Source organism: Colobus angolensis, unplaced genomic scaffold (genome assembly GCF_000951035.1).
Source record: "Colobus angolensis palliatus isolate OR3802 unplaced genomic scaffold, Cang.pa_1.0 Scaffold29, whole genome shotgun sequence".
Taxonomy (NCBI): Eukaryota; Metazoa; Chordata; class Mammalia; order Primates; family Cercopithecidae; genus Colobus; species Colobus angolensis.
Genome location: NW_012116154.1, coordinates 2,277,612 through 2,284,443, shown reverse-complemented (window position 1 = coordinate 2,284,443; position 6,832 = coordinate 2,277,612). Strand labels below are relative to the sequence as shown.

The window sequence follows — 6,832 nt, the reverse complement described above, 5'->3', positions numbered from 1 at the left end:
CCGTCTCAAAAAAAAAAAAAAAAAAAAAAACAGAGCGAAATAGGCAGGGCATATTTGCCACATTTTTGGGTATATTCAAAGCCTCATACACTCCTTTTACAAAGAAAGGAACAGAAAATAGGAAATACACATGGAAAATCAAGGGAGTATGTAAGTAGTAGGTCTTGTTTGGGTTTGGTAAAACACACCACAGGTGTACAGAAAACTTTAATGTTCATGTTTAAACGAGGATCAGGAGTCTTCTCATTTGTTCAGCATTTACTGAGCTCCTCCTAAGTGCCAGGTTCTGTGCAGAAAATTTTATATTAGGCTTTTCCGGTTAACAGTTGTCTTTTTAGGGAGAGCATGATTTAACTCATGCTGTTTCTGAATCTATGATCAGTAACACTTCAATTATTCGTTAGAGTTATTGACAGTAAACTGCTCTGGCAACCACAATTGTTTGGAACACAGCCCAAACTGCAAGTGAGGCTAGAAGGTTTGAGACTTGGGCTTCAGCAGCCAGAACAGAGAGCAGCAAGCTCAGAGATAAGAAACAAGTTAACAGGATTGTACTTGTCACCCCTTCAAAGGCTGCCTCTCATTCCTTACACATCATTCCAGTGAGTTTGGTTGTCTGATTCTCTGTCTATAGGAGGGCAGAAGCAACAACTAGATGGGTCTGCCAGATGTCCACAGGGTGCGGCAAGTGTGACAGCTGAGGGTCTGCTGGCAGGAAGTCATGTGTGACAAGTCCTGCCAATTCTGCCTCCTCCTGCTCTCTCCAACTTGCCCCCTTCTCTCAACTCCATGCTGCCACCTTAGTTGCAGCCATCATCTCTCATCAGGAGGGCTGCTGTCATTTTTTTTTTTTGAGACAGAGTCTCACTAGTGCAGTGGCTGCTATCTTGGCTCACTGCAACCTCCTCCTCTTGGGTTCAAGTGATTCTCGTGATTCAGAGAAGGGGTTTTGCCATGTTAGCCAGGCTGGTCTTGAACTCCTGACCTCAAGTAATCTACCCACCTCAGCCTCCCAAAGTGCTGGGATTTCAGACGTGAGCCACCGCACACGGCCTGCAGTAGTGTTTTAACAGTCTCCCTGCCTCCACTGATCTCTAACAAGCTATTCTCACAGGAGCCACACGTGTATCCCTTCAAAAACAAAAATCACAAATATGAGTATCCATGCTCAAACCTTAAAACCACACAGTGGCTTCCCATTGCACTGAAGACAAAGTCTCCATCACTTTCAGGGTCTCACAGGATGGTCACCTGGGATCAGGTCCCTGCTTCTATCTCCAGTGCGGCAACCACATTCCCTCCTCTTGGTCTCTGCTCTAGTCCCCTTTTCTTCTTCCAGTTCCTGGACCGTGCCCAGCTACTTTCCACCTCAGAGCCTTTGCACTGACTGTGACCCTCCTAGAATGCTTTCCCCTGCACTGCTCACCTGATGAATCCCTCTCATCTTTTAGGAATCTCAGCCCAAAAGTTGATTCCTTTGGAAGATGTTCCTGACAGGCAGTGTCCTCCCTGACAGCATCCCAGCCTTTTCCTTCATACCCCTGCTGCAGCTAGGTATTAAATATTTGGAAAATCATCCATTTATTATTCATCTCCTTCACTTTATAGTGAGCTTCATAAACTTACAGAGTCTGGGTTTGTTTCTGTACAGTGAAGAATTTAACCTTGGCTGAAGAGAGAGCCTCTGCCCTCAGCTTCCGGGACGTAAACTCGAACACCTTGGAATGTTGTGCCTGACCGGAGTGTTTCTGTTTGCCTAGGGGCCTTGGGTCACACTAGAGGGTCTAACAGGGTGATTTGGGGTGGGCGCTTGGCCCATGCAGTATCAGCTCCACCTCTGGAGGAGCTCGAGACTAAGATTAGCCCTGGCCCAGTTGTCTGTGCCTCCGGGGTGGAGCCTCAATAAAATTCCTGGACACCAAGGCTTGGATGAGCTTCTCTGGTTGACAAAACTCTGTGCTACTGTCACACGGCAATGCCAGGGAAGTTATGCTGCCCAGGACGCTGTGGGGAGAGGACAACTGAAGGCTCAGAACTTCCCTGGACTCTGTCCTATGTGCGTCTTCCTTGGGCTGATTTTAATCAGAATCCTTTCCCTGTGACAAACCACAACCACGAGCATAATCACAGCATTCAGTGAGCTCTGTGAGTCCTTCCAGCACATTATCAAACCTGAGGCTGGTCTTGGTGACTGTTCTCTGACTTGGCAGTTTCCCGTTGTATTTTCAGCAGTAAGCACATTTCCTGACATACAGTAAGTGCTTAATACATCCACTATTGATTAAATTAAATGAGTTACTATTTTTTGAGAGATCTTTTTAAATGACCAGGTAATCAGCATATAATACTTTAATACTTTAATGATTTAAATAACAAATTTCCATTTTGCAAATGCCTATTTACCAGTTAAGGTCCAGATCAAACAAATGTCATCTTTCCCATGAGGCCTTTCCCTACTTCCTGAGGGCTCGTCATCCTTGCCTTTGTGTTCTCTGGCCCACTGCTTTGCTTTCAAAGCATTAAGTAGTAATAAAACATTCTGACCAGCTGGGCAATATAGCGAGACCCACATCTCTACAAAAAATTTTAAACATTAGGCCAGGTGGCTCACACCTGTAATCACAGCATTTTGGGAGGCCAAGGTGGACGGATCACTTGAGGCCAGGAGTTCAAGACCAGTCTGGCAAACATGGTGGAACCCTGTCTCTACTAAAAATACAAAAATTAGCTGGGCATGGTGGCATGTGCCTGCAATCCCAGTTGCTCAGGAGGCTGAGGCAGGAGAATCACTTGAACCTGGGAGGCAGAGGTTGCAGTGAGCAGAGATCACACCACTGCAATCCAGCCTGGGTGACAGAACGAGACTTTGTCTCAAAAAAAAAAATTTTTTTTTAAACATTAGCCAGGTGTGGTGGCTTGCACCTGTTGTCCTAGCTGCCTGGGAGGCTGAGGCAGAAGGAGTGCTAGGAGTTTGAGGCTGCAGAGAGCTATGATCTTGCCACTGTACTCCAGCCTGTATTACAGAGCGAGATACTATCTCTAAAACAAATGAATGAATGAATAAAAATAAAACATCTGTTTTTGTGAAGGATATCTATGTTAGATAAACTCTGAATCCCTACTACCTGGGCATGGGGCTTGCACAGAGCAGGCACACAGTGTTTACGGAATAAAGGAAGTTTTTTAAAAACAGGCCTGGTTCATAGAAAGATACGTTCAATTATGTGTGAAATTCTGGTACATATTACAGCTCATTCCCTGATAAACATGGTAGCTGTTACTGTAGGAACTATTATGAATATGTTCTATTGTTTTCTATTTTTTCTTTCTAAAAATAAAAATCTTCATCAGAATTATGATACACTTTAAAAAGCTAGATATGCTTTAAATAAAAATATGGAAACTGATCACCCAACTTTTAAAAGGCATCTGACTTCCTAATTAGAATGAAATATCACAGTTTATTTACAAAATACAGAAAGAAAAAAAATCCAACAAACCTAACCACTCATCTTTCTCGCATAGAAACCTAATTGAAAATTCAACCAGCATACCAATAATCTATGATGTCCCCAAGTCGCATAGAAAAATCAATTTTACTTCCTTCAGACCTGCATTTAAACTGGATAATAACTGATATAACATGCAACAGCCATAATCCAATTTCAATTTGTTTGATTAGATAAGTACAAACATTAAACAAGAAAGTCACAGGATTGTCATGACACTGCTCATGCTGTTACCTCATTATAGCACAAAGCACTGTCATTTGCTCCTAGAGAACATGCTACTAAAATATATACACATGAATTTGAACTATCCTTAAGTAACATCCACAAAGATCCTTATATTGCCTCAGCCAAAGATAAAAGCAGCTCTGAACTTGGAAGCCACTTCAAAATCTCCTGAATTGAGGATAAGGGAATCCCTGAAGGATTCCTTAAATATTTGAGACTATTTTAACATCCATTTGTATGACACTTGCACAATCAGAGAATATCAAAGCAGCACCCAAGTTAGTGGTCTCAAACTATAACGTGCATCCTAACACTTAAAATAACAGTGCCACAGTTTTGGCCGGGCACCGTGGCTCACGCCTGTAATCCCAGAACTTTGGGAGGCCGAAATGGGTGGATCACGAGGTCAGGAGTCCAAGACTAGCATGGTTAAGATGGTGAAACCCCGTCTCTACTAAAACTACAAAAATTAGCCAGGCACAGTGGCAGGCACCTGCAATCCCAGCTACTCGGGAGGCTGAGGCAGGAGAATTGCTTGAACCCAGGCGGCAGAAGTTGCAGTGAGCCGAGATCGCGCCACTGCACTCCAGCCTGGACAGCAGAGTGAGACTCCATCTCAAAAAAAAACAAAAAAAAGACAATGCCACAGTCTCACCTAGAGGGTGTGACTCAGTAGGTCTCAGACTCCCCGCTTTTTTCACATAAGCACTGTCCCTTCTGACTGAAATGATTTGGAGGCAGGTGTTTGGTGGGCTGTACATTGAGGATTCAAAGCTGTTTCTAGAGAAGGGGACTGGTACTTTGTGTCAGTGGAGAAAGTCAGATGACAGATAAAGACACTGGAGAATGGCGTGCTGCAGCTCTTCCTGTGTCCCGCTCTGCACTCTGAGCTCCTTGAAGGCAGCAACCATGCTTTACTTGTTTCTGTATCTTTTGTGCCCAGTTCAGCACTGAGCACTTAATAAATGAAGTGCATTCGGGGCAAAGTGGCATGCATCTATACTCACACCTATGTGGACAGCAGAAGCATTCACCACGGGTACATTTCTGACGGTAACATCACAACAAGGTTATCAACAGAGCAGGCGGGATGTTTTGGCAGGACCTTGAGGTAGATCAATGCCTTTCAAACTTCAGTGTGCAAATGTATTGTCTGAGGACTTGTTAAATGCAGGTTCTGATTCAGTGGGTCTGGGTAGGGCCCTGTCATCCTAAAAACTCCACCCCAGGTGATGCCCAAGTTCTTATTCAGAGGCTCCACTTTGAATAGCAAGAATCCAGACGTGAATCATCCAAACCATGATCACAGAGACAAATGAGCAGCAAAAAAGATCTTCAAAGAGCTTGGACAGTGAAAGCCAGGGAGGCCAGGTGCGGTGGCTCACACCTGTAATCCCAGCACTTTGGGAGTCTGAGGTGGACGGATCATTTGAGGTCAGGAGTTCGAGGCCAGCCTGGCCAACATGGTGAAACTCCGTTTCTATGAAAAATGCAAAGATTAGCTGGGCGTGGTGGTGCACGCCAGTAATCCCAGCTACTCGGAAGGCTGAGGCATGAGAATTCACTTGAACCTGAGAGGCAGAGGTTGCAGTGAGCCAAGATCACACCACTGTACTCCAGCCTGGGTGACAGAGGGAGACTCTGTCTCAAAAAAAAAAAAAGAAAAAGAAAAAGGAAACAAAAAGGAAAGTAGGGTTCTTACGGAGCTACACACCATGACACCTTTTTTGATGATACTGGCTGATGCTTTACGGAAAGTCTTTCCCCTCTTAAGCATTTAATTCACACTCTCTTTTACTTATAACTTTTACAAAATTACAGACCACATTTACAAACATGTACTTAGGGCTGTTTTCCTCACAACACATTCTGCTTCCAACCTCTTAGGAAAGGCCTCAGGACACTTCATAATTCCTTTCTGAAAGCAACTAACTAAAAGGCAGCAGCAAGGATCTGAACTTTAGAGAGAATCTTACAAACTACTCTTGTGTCAGAGCTTGGCTGGAGGAGGGGCCAACTGCTCAATGGCCTAAGAAAGCCTAAAAGAGAACAGCATGAGGAAAGCAGGCAGAACCCCCATTCACGATACAAGTCAAAGCCAGGCTGCAGCTGCAGAGTTATAAAAAGAAAGAAAAAGACTAATGGGATTGCCTCCTCCTCCCGCCTTCTCCCACCCAAGGCAGTAATGAAGATTCACAGCTACACATTAATTAGGGAATCCATAGACGCGCCTGGTTACAATATTGGTATAGGGAAACAGATAATAGAAAAGGCACAGATTCCCCCACAAGCTAATAGAGTGTTGTAAGCAATATTTAAATCATCACGCCTCTCTTTTCAAAAACACTACTTCTTTCTCAATGCCAAGAGCTGGCTGCGTTTCTACATTTGGGAAATTTGAGATATTTTCTCGCATGGAAGTCACACCAATATTCTAAATCATTTGGAAACGCAGTTTTTCTACACGAAAGGATATTGCTTTTAATCCAAATATTGGATTACCAAAACCCTGAAATATCTTTCAGTCCTAATGTAGACAGGAAGACAGAAATGTGGCCTCACTACGGGGCATGTAAGACGAAGGCAGTCACTGCCTCAATCACAGAACGCTGTCCACGGCAGAAATGCCCCGTGCAGACCCCATCAATGAATAGCCCACCCCAAACAGTCTTGGTGCACTGGCAAATTGGGGGTCCAAGGATGCCTCCCCCCTTTTTATACATGCCTCACTCCTCCTTCCCACCGGCGGGGCCCCCTCTTCAGCCCTTCCAACCGCCCAGGACCAGGCATCTCGCTAAGCGCTGACTCGGGGAAGGGAGGGCGCAGCCTTTGTCCCGCGGGTCTCCCGAGCCCACCTCGCTGTCCCTGACTCAACCCCCGTTCCCTGTGAACGCACCTGCAAACAAAGGCGCGCCGTTCCTTCGCCAACTTCCTCACCTTTGTCTCCCGGTCCTTCCGAGGTCAGGCGGGGATGCCGCCCCAGGTGCTACGACGAGCCCCAGGGTACCGGCAACAGCCAGCGGATGCCGTCGCTCAAGCAGCAGCGCGCACTGCCCGGGGCTCAAGTTGAAGCGAGCGGCGCCCGCGCCTCCCCG

The 6,832-nt window shown here is 45.5% G+C and overlaps 1 protein-coding gene across 6 annotated transcripts in view; it reads right to left on the bottom strand.

Moving 5' to 3' along the window:
* APBB2 (amyloid beta (A4) precursor protein-binding, family B, member 2) overlaps positions 1 to 6,832 on the bottom strand; it is a 433,566-nt gene that overhangs the window by 47,176 nt on the left and 379,558 nt on the right. For 2 of the 6 annotated variants that reach the window (XM_011949063.1, XM_011949062.1), the window contains exon 1: positions 6,634 to 6,805. The exons of the other annotated variants lie outside the window; for them this stretch is intronic. The gene's annotated coding sequence lies outside the window, so the exon portion shown is untranslated. Of the gene's footprint in view, positions 1 to 6,633; positions 6,806 to 6,832 lie in introns of those variants that run through there. 6 annotated transcript variants of the gene reach the window in all.